Here is a 16,576-nt window from a genome sequence, read left to right on the forward strand (position 1 = left end):
CCCGAAACGGGAGAAGATGTACTGTTTTGTGCCAGATTCGAGAAGAGAATGCAGGTAGTCAGTAGTGGTATTACCTATCAGACCTAGACCAATACAATTTTTTGATTGTGGCTTTTACAAACTCTTCGAAGTTTTGTTGTTCCAAGGTACAAGGGTGGCAATACTAAGATGGAGGCAGCAGTGAAAAACTGAACGGGAATTAAGGCTACTTTGCACTCTAGCAAGCAAGTGAAAGAATCACTTCTGGTTTCATGAGAGCACTGGCAACGCTAACAAAATGTCTGCAGTTTGGCACTGCATACCAGTAAGCAGTGTACTAACATACATTAGTGTTTTGCCACAAGCTAAGTGGGCAAAATTTGAAGTGACTATTTGTGTCTGTTATGATTGCCATTTAGTTCACTTTGCACCAACTCCCGAGTGTCATGATGAAAAAAAATATATATAACAAAAGCATGGGGAACAAAGAAAAACAGGATTCACTAATTCATAAAGGACACAGAAAGGAAAGTAAAATAGCAACTACTATTTTTTAAACGTCTATCTAGTTCTTCATATCAGCTTAACTCAAATAGAAAGCTTGAATACTACATTTATTTTCTTCTTCAGTTTCATGCTATCTGAAACCAGAATTTTTGTATCAGTATTATCCCCATCACAGTTAAGTCCCATCACACAAAGAAGTAGTAAGAATCAATGTGCATGAATCCAGGCTCAAACTTGATTCAGTAACTGGAAGAAAGAAAGAACTCTTTTAGAGAGCCTTCCTCACTACTCTTAAATCACAGCTGAACCAGCTTCTAGGGTCTCAGGTATGATCTGCACTCATAACTTATTCCTGTAAAAAAACCATGCTTTGCACCCAGTAATTATACTTCAACTTTTGCCATGTAAAAGAGCCACTCTTTCCAATTCTCATAGCTTTTGGAGTTTTGTTTTGTTTTTAACTCATACCACAAAATCTGCCCATTCTGCTTTGTTTATCCTATTTTGTTATTCTCTGTAGCCCTAGCAGTTGTTTAAAATTATGTGAAAAATACACAGTGCAAAGAGGAGGACTAGAACACCAAATGCTGTACAAATCAGTGCTGTATCAGTGTTATTCTGTATTTTACTGTTTGGGACATCAGTGTGCCAGAACCGGGAAAATGAATTACTGTGGGTCTGAGAGTCTATTTTTCCTCTCCAGTTTGCAACAGTATAATGCTCAGAAGAAATAATCCAGAAAAGAAGCATGGTGGTAGGTAAGAACTAGTAACTTAAGATCATGTTTGGATTAAGGATTGCAGTTTGGGGCACATCTCTCAGAAGTAAGATCAACAAAGCTTGTGCTCTCAGTTCAGTCAAGGATACTTCCCACACTCTGTTCAGCAGTCATCCCAAATTACTCACTACCTGTGCGCCTCTTGGTCTCACTGAAAAAGTCTCTACTTTTCCCTGAAGCTCTGCAAGCAAAAAACTTAATCTAATGCTTTCCCATGAGTTCACAGTGGCTAATGAAAAACATGTTAATGAATAGTTGGGCAAAAAGGCTCTCCACAATTACAGCACACAGTCATAAAAGCCAATGCAAACTGGCCAGTGAATGCTTCCTTGTAGAAATTGGCCTAATACAACTTCCTACTTGGTCAATAGTAAGAGGATGTTCTGAATAAATGTTTGTTTTCCAATACTTATTTCTTCTATACTGGGTGAGGCAAGACAAAAGCATGGTTAGTGACTGAAATGATTTCAGATTTTGTTCTTTGTGCACAATTTGGTCTATAAAATTATAGGGCTTTAATCTCATATACATTGTGGATTCTATAATCATCATCTTCATAATGAAACCAGACACAGTTTAGTTCCCTTTCCCCCACCCCGTCACCAGGAGGGCACACTGAAATGAGAGAGTTAGTCATGTAAAACTGACTTAAGAATACTATGCAACATCTCAGTCACTTGGCTTGATCTCCATGCAAAATGGTGGCATTTAAAGCTGTTTCTGCCAGCTCTAACCAGAATGAATAGGTCAAGCAGCAACATAACCAAAAATGTAAAGATTAGAAGATATGAAATTTAGCTTGTCTGCGGAACAGGCAGAAAACGATCGCTGAGTGTTTCTGCAATTCCTTTTACTCCAGGCACGAGCAGATTTTATTGAACTGTAATCCTAGATAAGTATATTGAATCTTACAGCTAAAGTCAATTACACTGTGTTAAATAGCAGGGTTCCCGATCTGCAGGAAGAAAATTACGTCTTGGGTACAAAACTAAATTAGTTCAATAACTACTTACTTGTAGCTTGGGCGTGGTGTTGAAATAGCAATGGACAACTAAGCCACTGCAGCATTTTCAGGCAGCAGTACTATAAAGCTGTAAGCAGACTGAATTCTCATGTTTACCAGAAATCCTTGTACTTCTGCAGTTGGGAAGACTGGTAACCATTAAAGGCAGAGAGGGGACACCCAGCGGCAGCAGCGCCACGTCTCAAACATCCGTGTTTTCTCATGGCAGGGGACTCTGAACTAACCAGTTTTGGAACGGATGACACACAATCCTATAATTGAAAATCCTCATACTTAGAGCTTTGGATTAGATGCAGCAGCCAACTCTGAGCTGCACCGTTTCCCTCCAAGCAAGAAGCGGGTTCTTTATCCATCTAAAATGGGGGTAACTCACCTGAAATCAATGGAACCACTCCAGGTCCATCAAGGCCTTTTACAACCTAATGGTGCAACCTGTGGCTTGAGAGGGCTCTATATCACAGATCTGCCAGTGCATCCTCCCAGTGTACAGCACTGTCCGCATGTGCCTGCTGCCTTTGCACAGACGTGTGCTCCTGGTTGTGGTTGGAGGCTGGGCTGACGGACCTTTGGTCTGACCCAGGGCAGGTACTCTTATCTGGCACCCGGGTTCAGAATTTAGGCTACTATGTTCTCTCTTTAACTGGGGTCCAAATGCGAAGACCAAACCAAACCCTGCCTCATGAATGAAGAGAAAGGGACTACAGGGTGCAGTGAAATTGTGAAGAAAAAAACACAGGAATGCAACTTGATGAGAGAGTTACTGGAGAAAAGCCAAGCCATCCAAGACAAAGACTGATTGAAGTTCAGAAATAAGTAGAGGAAGGAGGACCAGGGAGGTGAAGGGAACAGCACATCTTGTACTACTGCTGTATCCTACATGATACAAGTCATGAGAAAGAAAAAACTTCTCAGGGAAGGCCAGGATAGAGAGAAACAGAAAATGATTTACTGGCTGGAGATGACATTAGATTTTGTTTCTCTAATTTTGGTAGATTAGAGGGGCAGAAAGAGGTCTGAGTGAGTAGGGACCTCCAAAGATGGCTGAGGAAGCATTTATGTGGCCACAGGAAGAGGACAGAAATATGGCAGGGATGGGAGGATATGCAGGTTCAAACGAGGAGGATCTCTTATCAACCCTAGCAACTTGGAGAAAGCTGAGGGTCAGGTCAAAGGAAGATTTGTGAAAGCAAAGCCAAAAACAGGGAAGGCAGTAAGAAGGTGGGAGGACAGGAAATAGAAAGAGCTGTTGTAGCAGAATCAAAGATAAAACAAAAGTGGCCCTGATCTGAACATGAACCTGCTTGTACTTTCAAGACCTTGTTGGTGGCTGGAGAAGAGCATTACTAATGTTTGGAGACGAAAAAGAGTCTACAGGCCTCCACGCCCTCTTCCCAGAGAAAAAGAATGCCAGTAAATGGTGAGAAAAGTTTGACTATCAACCCATGTAAGGTAAAAGGACACATCAAAAGGCATGTGACTTGTCATTTCTGATTCCTTACTCAGAATTAGCATCAGCACTGTGAGAGATTCATATCAAAATCTCTTAAATGAATATTTGCCTATCAGAGGCTGAGTGGAGGAGCAGAGAGACTACAGGCCAGCTGACCCATTTAGTTCCAGTGCTCGGCTATCCAGAAACCTTTAGCAGGTGCGGCAACACTGTGCCAGTGCACACCTTGCCAGGAGGCCTGGAAGGTAGTGGCCAGCTCACTCTTATATCCTTCCTCAATTGCTAGGGTCACCTCTGATACCTCTTGAACAGGCTCATGTTCTCTTCAGTTTCTTTCTTATGAAAAGGCACAACCATATTTAAATGTCAAGAAATCTCTCTATAATTCAGGAGGTGACAGAAGCTGTATTTTTGATCCAGTTGGGTTTGTGTGGGTCGTGTGTGTCAAGCAGATATGAATGACTCAAAGCTATCAGGAGACAGAGGGGAGAGACAGAGACTATTCCAAATGCCTACCACAAAGGCAGCCAAACTCCATGAAAACCAGATCTGAAAGGCTCAAAAAAAACCCCCCCCCCTCAACTTTCTAGATCATTTCCTCTACTCCCAGAACACCCAAACGCAAGCAGCATGGGTGACTAACCCTGCAAGGAAGCTCATCCCTCTCACTCTAGCTCCTAGATGGGCTCTGCGCATTGTAATATCCAAGTCTTTCGGAAGCATCAGTAGATTTCACCTTCATAGTACCCCCTTGGAAGGGAGGACGATGATCTCCATTTTAAAAATGAGGAAGTCAGTCATGGGGCAGATTAAGTAGCTTGCCCAAGAACACACAGGAAACCAATGACTGAGTGGGGTAACTGAACCCCGACCATGAGTTCCAGTTGAGTACCCAGTCCAAACTGGGTGTCCGACAGATCAGCTTTTCTACCGGGTCTTTGAAATTTAAAGGTTTTGGGTGTTTTTAAATGAATGTGGTTCTTTCATTTGTCTAGCCACTACGTTTCATTTCACTCACACTTCTGCTTTGTGGAAACTTTTTATTCTGGTTCTTTTATTCCGTGGCTTAAAAAAAAAAAAAAAAAGAAAAGAAAAGAAAAGCAGACAAACATCGAACATAATTTAACCTTCACTATTTCTCCCCTGCCAACATTAACCTCTCTCTAGCTCTAAGTGTTAAGTGTCCTTCATTTGTACACTCTGTGCTCATAATTGTGGCTTCATCAAAACATGTCAGTAGTATCTAGAAGGAGATTTCTTATTCACCGTTTCAAAGAATTACAGCAAATGCTTATATGAACCGCAGTGTTCTGAGGCAACAGAACAGATCTGGTGGGAAAACAAGAGAAAGGAGATGCACAAAAAAGATCCTAAGTAAATGTTCCAATATTGCTATGCAATACATCAAAATGAGCAATCAGCTAAAGAAAAGCATTAAAGTGCCTAGAATGATTTGCTGGCTTGGCTAATGAACCACTGTGCAGATGTAAGCAAGGTACTCTCAATCAGCGTACTGCAGCACTAAGATAAAAACACATTTTTCTGTGTAAAAACATGGTGTCTCTATTATCATCATGATAGTGCTTGAATTGATACTTGAAAATGTCTTCAGATCTTTTAGTGAATGGCACATAACACAATTCTAACAAAAAATTCTGTAGTATTACATTAGTGGCAACAAGATGCAGCAAGTTAAACTGTTATTTCATGAAATAATTCACACTGGCTGAATCCTTTACAAAAAGGGATTTGAGAGGAAAAGAAAAGTAGTTAATTTTCACCTGTGTGTAATAGCTAACATGGTAAAAAGAAAAAACTTTGGACATTTCTGAGAAAATACTGCAAAACCACAGACTTTTTGAAAGTGGCCAATATGCTATTTTCAGCTTATTTGGATGCAGCCCAAACTATCCACAACGAACCAAGGTGCATCAAAAGAATGCAATCATACCACTTCAACCACAGGCTTTCATCAGCTTTTGCCCACTGTGCATCCATGGCTGTCAAGCCCTACAAAATAACTTGAAAATTTCATGCTAAAAGCAGCCACGCAGCTGCAAAAATAACCCTCTAAAAATATTTTAAAAACTTAGTCCTACTCAGCAGCTGAAAAAACAATTACTTATTGAAAAATTCAGTGTTTGATATTACTTAATAGTTGGGGAAAAGCTATTCGTGAATCACAATTAACATTTATTTAACTATTTAAAAACATGTATCTACTGTTTGAGACTTTGTAGAGATCCAATATGTGGCCTTCTGGCACCATTACAAAGACTAACATAGTTAAATTCGAATGACATGAGGCAGAAAGCCACACTGGAATAGTGAATCCTTTGAGGGATTGGTGTCACTGAGACTGCACAACTGCTTCAGTAGTATGCACACTGGGACACAACATCTGAACCTGGTCTAGGAAACAAGCTGTGATTGCTTCAGCATAAATGTGGCACAGCTTTAGCTCCTCGTGCCACAGTGATGAAAACACCATAACATAACAAAACGCCATATCGCTAACGGCAATAAAACCAAAAGTTCTCCTTGAAATAGCTCTAATGGTTATGGACAACGACGACGGCAGTGCCAGCCAGGGCACAAGGTCAGAGCGAGGCTTCCTGCCGGTAGGTGCTGCATCACTATGCATGATAAGACCAGAAGCACTTGAGACCCTACAGGTAGCCAGGCATCTGCCTCCCGCAGTGAAAACAATGTGAGTTTGCACCTGGACTTACATTCCAGGAAGAGACTGACCATTTATAAGCAGGATACCAAAAATATAAATTTCGTTTTGTTCTAAATGCATCTTTCCCCAAGCAGTTGCCTCACTCATTCTCTGTCCAGATGCCAGAGCTGAGGTCCCACCACTGATAGCAAACGGGTCCTTTTTTTCATCTGATTCCCATCCAGCCATGGAGAATCAAGCTGAGTGCTACACTGGCCTGGCAGGCATAGAGCAATGGTAAAATGGCAGTCAGCACACAACACCTGGCAGACAATGGCAGAACTGAGACAAGGATCTTTGTCAAGCACAACCTCACCTGGAGAGTGATCCAGGTGTGTCAGTTGACCACGCAGAACAAAAATCCACAAACAAGAAGCCTATTCCAAAGAAATGATTCCATTTTTTTACCACCTGGGAATGAAGGACTGAGTGTTGGGATTAGCACTTTCCCTTCTCCCAACTAGCTTATATACTGCAAATGTAACCTATAGGGACTACTCTGCAAGGTGCTGAGCAGTGTGAGCAACCAGTAAAATGCATATACATGTGCTTAACTTTAAGTGACTTGAGTCCTAAGTCACTAACCCTCTTGCTCTCTTTCTCTGAAGGGACCATATTGTCAGAGGCCATTTTGAGGGAAATGCACTTAGGTCATAAATATTTCTCATGTCAGGTTAACCCGCATCACCAGCAGCAGGAAAATGAGGGCAATATAAAAAGAAATAAAATGTTTGTAAAATTTTAGGTCACAAATATCCCCAAATGGATTATACTTTCAAAAGTGACTGTATAAATGGTATTATGAGGTTTTCTTGGTGCACTTCTCAAAGTTTTCTACAATGATGATATTCATTTTTAAGTACAAACATGTTTTCAATGCCATATTTAATGCAAACGGCTCTTAACCTGCAATGGGGTCTTATTCATTCACATATACTCATCATAGACAGATCTAGGAGACCAAATCACCATTGTTCACAGCCTACGGAGGTTCCCTCACCACGCAGAGAGTGTCAGAGCAAACAAACCAGTGCTCTTTTCTGACCAGTTAGGTTATCCATCGCAGTTTTCCATGGAGTATTTCAAATCAAGGTAGGCAGATCACAGTTCATGGCCCAGAATGTCTGCATGAAGTGCTTGCACTAGCAAGGCTTTCCCACCATAGCTAAAATGCAGACAGGGATGAACACTAAAGGCGTGTTTCTGAAAAACCATATAAGCCACAGAGTGAAAAACTGCACTGGCAAATGACAAAATAGATCAGTATTTATTTCGCCAAATTTCTTGCTAGACTTATACATAGGTGCCTAATCTTAGAAGTGTTTAGCTACTGTGCCATGGAGTTTTAGAACAAGCCAGCAAGAAGACAGGGCTCTAAGGGGCTTTAGCTAAATGTTTTAGACGCAGGAGTGTTCATATCCTCACGTGCATTGCTACTGGAGATTAAATGTGACAGTAAAACTATAAGATTGTACGGAGCAATCAAAACATCCAAAAATCCCTGAAAACCAAAGAAATCATTTCATTTTGCTTTGTAAAAATACTTACTTACAACACAGTCCTGGAAATGATTTCCAAGCAAGCCAATTGCTGCTTTAGACAGTTTACTGGATGGTGTGGCTCAGCTCTTTCACATAAGAAGCACCTACAGTTATATCTAGAAAAGGAAATAAAACCAAAATCTTTTGTGAGCAAATACGCAAATAAAGTCATTTTTCTTTTTTAAATCATTATCAGGTTAAAACTAGCTTTAGTAGGGCTGTATAAAGTTCTCACACCAAGCTTAAAGTGTGCTGTCCATTTACAGGAACGAGCTTCAAACCACAGTCAAAGCCTATCTAGGCAGCTGAAGCTGAGAGCACCTATGCTTGAGAAAAAAAACATGCTGACTGTATCAGAGCAGCAAACAAACTAGCACAGCTGTTTTTCTTAATCTAGTTCTACCTAAAGCATTCTCAGGAAATGCAAGATGAAATACTGGCTTTGGTGTCACAAATCTAGGTGATTTCAGTAAGGCCAAGAATTCCAGGCACTAAGTTCTTTTTCTCTCTTGAGTGGGTGTTCACTTGCAAGTTTTAGACACGTTAGCAATTCAATGACTGAACGAATTAATGTTCAGTTTAACAGTCATTGTTAGGTTGGGAGGTTATTACTGCTTGTTCTGTTAAAGTAACAGATTAAAATAGGTTTGTATCTGAAAAGTTGTTTTCTGCAGTATATACTCCCCAGCTTTTCGTACTGAATCATTTTCTTCTATCACGTCAACTCCTATTGTAAGAATCACTACTGCAAACCCTACCACAACAGCTGGGATAGGCAAGGAGAAGAAACAGCACAGGGGCAGGCAAGGAAGAGGGAGAGCGCAGCCATCATTTCTGTTTGGGCTACCGTCTTTTTTTTTAAAGCATTTCATGCTCTTTATGCAAGACTTTGCAACAAAGGAGCATGCTTGCATTTGCAGGACAAATTCTGCTTTTAAAGCAAGCAAACAGAGGTAAAATCCAAGGTGCCAGAGGTACAGAGGGGCTCTCATTCATCTAGCCGTCAGCCTAAAAAACCTGTTCACTGTCAAGCACTTTCTGGAGTGCAGGACTGAAGTTGCAATTTCTCAACCCCCTGCCTGGAGTACAGGTTCTTAATATTAATGGCAAAGCCAAGCCCCGAATTGCAAGGTGGGGCTGACTGGGTTGGAGGAGAAAAAAAATACCACCGCATATCTAATTTTTGCAGACTCAGATCCACTTTGTACTAGTAAACGAGCTTTCATCCTTCCCTTCTTTATTTTTTTTCTTTTAGGGTAGATAGCAAGCTGCTGACAACTCACACCGTACTAAGAACTGTTCACACCGCACAAAGTGTTTACCACTCACAACTGATGCTAAAAATTAATTTACAGCACCACTACAGAAAGCTTTGACAAATTGTCATGTGTTGACACAGTCATAAGTTGTTGGTTAAAAAAAGTAACACTTCCCTCTTCTGCCACCTCATGTTTGAGATCAGGGATGGGCACATTATGCAAAGTTTGAGGGTTTGTAAGCTTCACAAATGTTTGGGCTTCACAAAACAAGATAGGTTGTGAAACTTTTTTCCTCTTACAGTTAGGCATGTGTTTATTGCCAAAAAGATTCTAACAAGAAAAAAATCCTTTTCCATCTACCAAGATCTGTGTGTTGTGTGAAGCAAGAAGAAAAGGCTGTAAAATAAATAACCTGGCATGATACTTTCTCCTCTTTGTGAACGATAACATCAGACCAGCAGCAAATACCCTGTATCAGCTATTCAGAGCTGCAGACACCACCCACCTACTGTAGAAAGAAAAAAAATACAGCTCCAAGTAAGAGTTTTAATTGTTCTCAGCTGTCACTTGTTATCTTAAGTGAACGCATTTATTTCCCAATTCTTCTGTATAGCTCTATATGAGAAAAAAGCAGCAGTGTTCATCAGACAAGGTCCAAATTGATTTCTGTGTACTCAAGATAGCAACCATTAGTCAGCACTCGTGCCCACGGGAGCTCTTAAATAGCTCCTCCTCTTCTCGTTCAAGGCAGGATAAATAATCTGTCTTGTTTACGCATTAGATTCAGTAATGGGCAAAGTGGTGGTTTTGCCTGAAATGAGCAGTGTTTCAGTAGGTAACATGCTAATTAAAACTGTGAGCTGCACACTAGAATAAATGAAGGCTAAGAGATAAGGCTAAGGCTGGGGAGACTCAATCAACAGGAAATAAATAATGCATCTGTCCGGCCAAGGTGTAAACACCTGTATCTTTAAATTTTACTGAAGTGCTCTGCACTTTTGTAAAGATGCCCACTAGAGCCTTTCACGTGGCAACCAAACCATGCCGTTACACTGCAGTGTCTGTAATATAATATCAGGACATGAGGATGGTGAATGAAGGACAGAAGAAAAAGAATTAAGCTGGGCCCTTCAAGAGGCAAAACCCCAAATACTAGGACTAGTTTAGGGAGGGAGCACATTACTGTGAAATGAGTATTCTCAGCCAATGGGCTTCTTGAGGAGCACTTGCAAGACACCGTTTTATGTTTTGCACCAGCACTCTGGACTGAAACCTCTCAGTTACCCTTTACTAAAGTCAGCCACCCCATGGAGCACACCCTGAGTATGAGTGCAGAAGAACTTCATTCAGCAGATCAACTTTGCAATATAAGGAATTCATTTTCCTTTTTTTCCCCCAACATTTGTACAAAGAAGAGATGCTGAGAGTGGTTCCTAAGTCACGAAGAAAGGCAACTAGGTATCTTTGCAGAAGCAATCGACTCACCCTAGCCTGTGCCAACACTGGGGCAAGCAATGATCCATGTAATTTCTCTACAAAACCCAAGACGTATGATTGCACCTAAAAAGAGTTCTTGCAAAACATTAAGGGGGATGAAGTTTCATAAGGACGCTTCACTTGTTCACACCTCACTCACCTTTTCTGAACTTCTTCCTGTTAAAATGCAGGACTCTTAACACCGCACTGCTCATCTGGCTTGCTTTGCACCAGAAGAGAATGGTGTGCAAACTTGTTTGTGACAGCCTGACTTTATGTCAGCATTGAACTAAATACTGGTATTTTTGCAGAAGATGGATATGGAGAATTGATCAACACACGCGGAGCCACTCCTACTTGCAGACAAGCACCATATGTCCTTGTACTGAATTTCTCCATCATCTGAGATGTTACTTTGACAAATGACATTGATTACTCTTTTAGATCTAATGGAAGCAGAGACACTGAGGATTACACATTCACATACAGTCAAGACGGACATTATCTTGTGCTGCTGACTGAAATGATATCATCCATGCTTAATTCGTTTAGATTGCTGTGCATTTAGAAAAGCAATCAAGTAGAAACTCCTACCTCCCCCTTCCTAAGTAGCAAAAAGTTTGAAATATTTTCAGTGCATCACATGAAGTGCACTAAGTCACTCGATACAGCCCGAGAGTCAATGAGGTTGATCCAACTCTTAGCTCAAAAACAGCAGCTGTGTAACTGCCTCCTCTTTTACCCAGAGGGTAACACTAATTTTCCTCCAGACTAGAAGAAAACTGATAAAATCTAAGTTCTATTGTAAGTTATCTCCAGTGCCCAAATATGATCTCTCACACGCATTTTTGTTCCTTTGCTGTATGGAAGGAAATAAAAGCAACTTAAACTCCCTGAGTTCTTATTTTGGGACAGAAAAAGCCCAAGACATCCCCACTAACCCAGTGAACGGCACTAATTTGGAAAAAAATATGGAACTGTTCACATACTTTTGGGGGGAAAAAAGTGTCCATTTCCATTAAAAAGCATTCGCTTGTGACAAGTTTCTTCCTGACAGATCCAGCTCGTGAATATGAAGAAGCCACCTGCAAGCAAAAGGGCCTTTCTTGCCCACGTCCTTTGCCTGAGGTCTTGCCTGCTCTAACCAACGGTTGATTATCCTCATTTCCGCAGGGCAGGGGGAAAGCCCTCCCCAACCTTCTGAAGTGCAGGAAGGCCGAGAGAGCTTCAGCAGCTGAGAAATGAAGACCAAATCAGTTCTGTGGCCTTCCTATACCGGACCACACTGCTGTGACCCTCAGAGATCGGCAGGGAGAGGATGGCAGAGGCTTAGCCGATCCTGCAGTGAGTCCCCCGTCTCGCTGCTGTGTGCACGGCCATAAAGGAGACGCTCGCTCTGGCAAACCCTCACCAAGATTTCCCAAGCAAAAAGGGAACATATGAATTTACCCTGCTGTCTTCATGATGCAGCAATGTAACTGAAGGAATAAAGTACAACATACTGAGAAATGTACTGGGTAGCAACTGCCTGCATGTGGTGCAGACTGTGTGAAACAGATGTTCCCGAACTAGAAAAAAAGAGTGGTGCTGCAGCTTTTTTGTTCCCTGGGCACCACTTTTCCAACCAGAGAGGGCAGAGTTACCGCTCTGCAGTAACCCAAGTAGTTCAGATTTGCTGGGGTTTATGAAAGTCTCTCCTCTCCCAAGGCGAGTGACATCAGTGACTAACTCGAACGTGGGTAATTTTCCTGTCTGTATTCTACATTCGTCTTCGTACTGCTGCAAAGGTCACAGCGTCATATCTCGTACACTGAGGTCTGCCGCCCACCCGCAAACAGGGAAGCAGCTTAACTGGATGGCCTCGCAGGACCTCCTGCTAGCATTTGGGGGAGCAGGGAAAAAACCCTGTAGCTTCCAGCTGAGTGGGGGATTCAAAAATATTTCCATTTCTGAAACCTTATCAAGGGACTCAGATATTCAAACTACCTGGAACTAAAAAGATCTGAACCTGCAGTGGCTTGCTTAGCAAAGCCCGGGCCTAAAGAAATCCTTCTCTTTCTGACTCTCCCATCCCCTCCCCGGAGCAGGGGAGGGAATTATGGGCAGTGAGAGCTCTGCAAGCATGAAACGGTGGGAAAAGGGACGAGATCTTTATTCATGCCTCTGTGGAGAGCACCTTGCGCTTCCATTCCTTTAAAGTAGAAGGAGCTTAGTGGCTCTGTGAAGAGGTTAATCACTTGAAAGCCAACATCTCCATTTCCCCCTTTGTGGGCTCCGTCAAAAAAGGAAGTGCAAGAATCCCTCTGTAGGCAAACTAGAACTGCCTCTCCTGCCCGGCACACAAACGGACTCACACACATGCATATGGGCATCCTTTCCCCTTGCTTTACAACTGAAGCCTTTTTCTAACTGCATACATTAATATATTTTTCACAACTTTGTTAGCATTACATCTGTTGCATGGTGTCTAACAGTCAATGCCAGCATTATCTATAGCAACAACTATGAAGCAAAACATGCACTTAATTGAAATAGGACTCTCTTCTTCCTGAATTACTTTCAGCCATTTTTGGTCAAATAAATCATCTAGTTTCTTCCTCAACTTGTGTCCGCTGTGGTCAAACTTTTACCAAAGCTAAAAGCATTTTGGTTAAGAAAAATTCAAATGAATATATTCCCATGGCTGCTCTCAAATCAAATCTCTACTTCTTGCTTGGACAATGTCATCCATTTTTGATTTTAATGCAATGCTCACCAACAAATGAACTTAAAGATTCAGTTAAATGGCAAAGCACAACTGAAGGCTCTGGTGGTATCTACCACACAGCAAAAATCGCTTTTTATAGAGCACTTGCATAAACGAGCATAGAGTCCTCTAGATGTTTTTGGGCGACCTGACGCCAAAAAGATAACCAGTTAACTAAGAAAATCCAGAACTGTCAAACAGGTACTTCTTCAGGAAAAACATTTAAATCAGACCATTTTAGTGAGTACATAAAGAAATCCTCCTTTCTGCTTCCTGTGGCATTGACTTGCCTGTGCAACCTGGTTACAGGGCCAAGGAAAGAGCCAACTCTGCAGCTTTTCAGCCATCTGTCTCACCCACCAAAATACGGCACTGCAGCCAGAAGCCTTCCTTGACCTTCCAGTCCACAGCGACTTCCATGGCAGGAATCACCACCAGAAAGGCACTAGCCAAGGAAGCTGGTAGTGTAAGATTCATCTTCTTTCCCTGCTATAGAGACAACTCAGTGAAAAGGAGAACATAAAATCCTCCATGTCCTCTGAGGTAGTTTTGTTTTATGGGGTGGGTCAAGGAGCAAAGTGGGGAGGCACAGTGGGGAAAAATATTATCAACTTTTGGCATTTCCCCCCAGATTACAAAAAAACCTCCCCACTTCAGGAACTGCTGGGCTCCAGTGAGGACGTTTTTGGAGTGCTCTTTGTTCAGCCACACAGTTACTGATGTTGGCAATACAAACAGTGAAGTGAGTATATGCAAAAGTTACATTCAGCACAAAGCAATGAAAGACCAGGACACATGGAGCCTGAATTCATCCAGTTCCTGTCTTTACAATGACTTCCCTCACCATCAGAAACTCTTTGGTTTGGATTTTAGTCAAGTCTGCTTTAAAGCGCTCAACTTCAGCTGTCAGAAAAACCCAACCCTGCTGGAATGCCTTACTCATTACTCAGCCTTGCAAAAATTATTAGCTATGTTACAAGGCATTTCCCTTTGGGGACCAGAAGGGGTGAAGAAAGGGGATGGAGAGTGACAGTTTGTGGTTTCTAATGCAGCAGCAAAAAAATAAATAAATAAGAGGAATAGAGGATATAATGTGTTTACATTTGTCACAACAAGTTTCCTGGAGACACTGAGGGTTCATGCTGCTGAGCTGTCAGTTCTACTAGGAACTGCTGCCTCATGCTATCGGGCGGTCAGTCACTGACCTACTTTCTGATAGAACTGAATTCATTTGCTACTTCTGTACACAAACCTTTTTTTTTTTTTTTTAAAGGGATACTCAACAAACCCATGTAAAGCTGCCTTTTAAACCAACGTGGAGCTTCAACTGATGCTCTGCAAGGATATTACATATTCTGGCATAGGGCCCACTACACTTGGTCTGCTTATTCTTTTGGAAAAATCCACACAGTATTTTTAATGACTTCATGCTGCAAATACACATTTCCCTCCTGAACTCTTACATTACACCAACACTAAAATACTAGTTGTATAACCCATTACAGACAGTAACGGATGACAGTACGACAATAACCTATACTTTGCCTAGGCTGCTCCTGAAATAGATGCCCACCACAACAGGATTAGCTCCCCAAATAGACAGATGCACGACATGAGATATTTGCAGGAATAAAACACAGAGTTATTAATAGAAAACAAAATGGGTAGGGGAAACTTATAAATTAAACACCTATTGATCTGATCATCCCCTGCACAGGGGCTCATAAAAAGCATCTGTGCCCACCAGAAGAGGACTGCAGGAGCACTTAGCTTAAGACTGAGAAATGAAGTCGCAGAAATAACAGCAAAAGAGGTGCCACCTACTTGCACTCATTCCTTGATGGCTACATGTACATAAATCTAATGTTATTGAACAAATCCTTCCATCAAACTACAACCACAGTTCACGTTGTTCTCTCACAGAACTTCCAAATCCCCGGACCATTAAAAGATCAGAAATAAACTCCTGCAATTATCTTTAGCAGCAATATAATTGAAAGCTTAACTGTTTGGATGGACATAGCTTTCCAGCTTTCTCATGGGCAACAGTACTATTTTTCAGAAAGAGAAAAAGCTGCATATTGGTCTGTGAAAGCAGGGCCATTCTGCATTAAGGCTCTGGGCTAACATATGGAAGATCAGAGCCCACCAACTAACGCCAGCCTCCGATTTCTTAGGCAACCCACTCTTATATATGGGCCACAGTCCTCCATCTGCAAAATGAGGATAACCATCTTCTCCAAGTGTGTGGCTTACTGAGTACCAAAATATTAAGGGTGAGACCTGCGCCTTACTTTGCATTTCCCAATAAAACAATGGTGAAGGTAGTAATAACTACCATAATGTAAAACAATTACTGGTATCAAAACAGATTTATGTTGACTCTCGTTCTTGGACTTGACAAGGCTCATGCTGCCAAAGATAACTATGCCAAACCCAGCACTTCCAATTGCAAGCGCGTTTTTGTCAACCTTTTTAGCTTTCATCTGTGCATATTTACAAGACCCAAATCTGAAGTTCAAATAAATCAAATAATTCACTCAAACCCACCAGGATTTGAAAACATTAGGGAAGTGTCAAGATGTCATCTAGCTTGTTCTGCCGAAAAGAGTACTTTATAGTTTCAGAGAGAAATAGACAAGGGAGCTATTTAACCAGACGGTGGCATATTGAAACACAGGTAGGTAAGTAATTAATAGCTACCTTTTCTAAGTGAAAACTTTTCTGAGAGAAAAATCAGTTTATATGAAAAAATACAAGTCAATCACTGCCATTTTGGGTGGATAAGAACTGTCACGCATGTTGGCATCTCTATCACCACGAAAGATTTTAGTCCTCTGAAGCAACTTATAAAGACCTTCACATAAAACAGCATGTGGGAAGTAAGGAACTAACATAAGGAGACACCAAAGAAATGTCAAAGTTGGTAACTAGAATTCTGATGAAAACATGGTATAAAGAATCCAGGAAAAAGGGGAAGAACTTCTCCCACGAAAAGTTAAACCTCAGCTAACAGGTTCATTTTAGTCCACAGGAGCAAGAGCAGTTATACGATTGCACAGATGCCATCGTTAGAATATACAACACTGGCCAA

At 41.5% G+C, this 16,576-nt stretch overlaps 1 protein-coding gene across 9 annotated transcripts in view; it reads right to left on the minus strand.

The window, feature by feature from the left end:
* The window catches only part of BACH2 (BTB domain and CNC homolog 2), a 195,729-nt gene that overhangs the window by 99,237 nt on the left and 79,916 nt on the right, over positions 1–16,576 (minus strand). For 6 of the 9 annotated variants that reach the window (XM_026093406.2, XM_064508786.1, XM_026093407.2 and 3 more), the window contains one exon: positions 8,009–8,117. The exons of 2 other annotated variants lie outside the window; for them this stretch is intronic. The gene's annotated coding sequence lies outside the window, so the exon portion shown is untranslated. The remainder of the gene's footprint in view (positions 1–8,008; positions 8,118–16,576) is intronic. One more of the 9 variants, XM_064508783.1, reaches the window with a different exon arrangement.

The sequence above is a fragment of the Dromaius novaehollandiae genome, chromosome 3 (assembly GCF_036370855.1).
Source record: "Dromaius novaehollandiae isolate bDroNov1 chromosome 3, bDroNov1.hap1, whole genome shotgun sequence".
Taxonomy (NCBI): Eukaryota; Metazoa; Chordata; class Aves; order Casuariiformes; family Dromaiidae; genus Dromaius; species Dromaius novaehollandiae.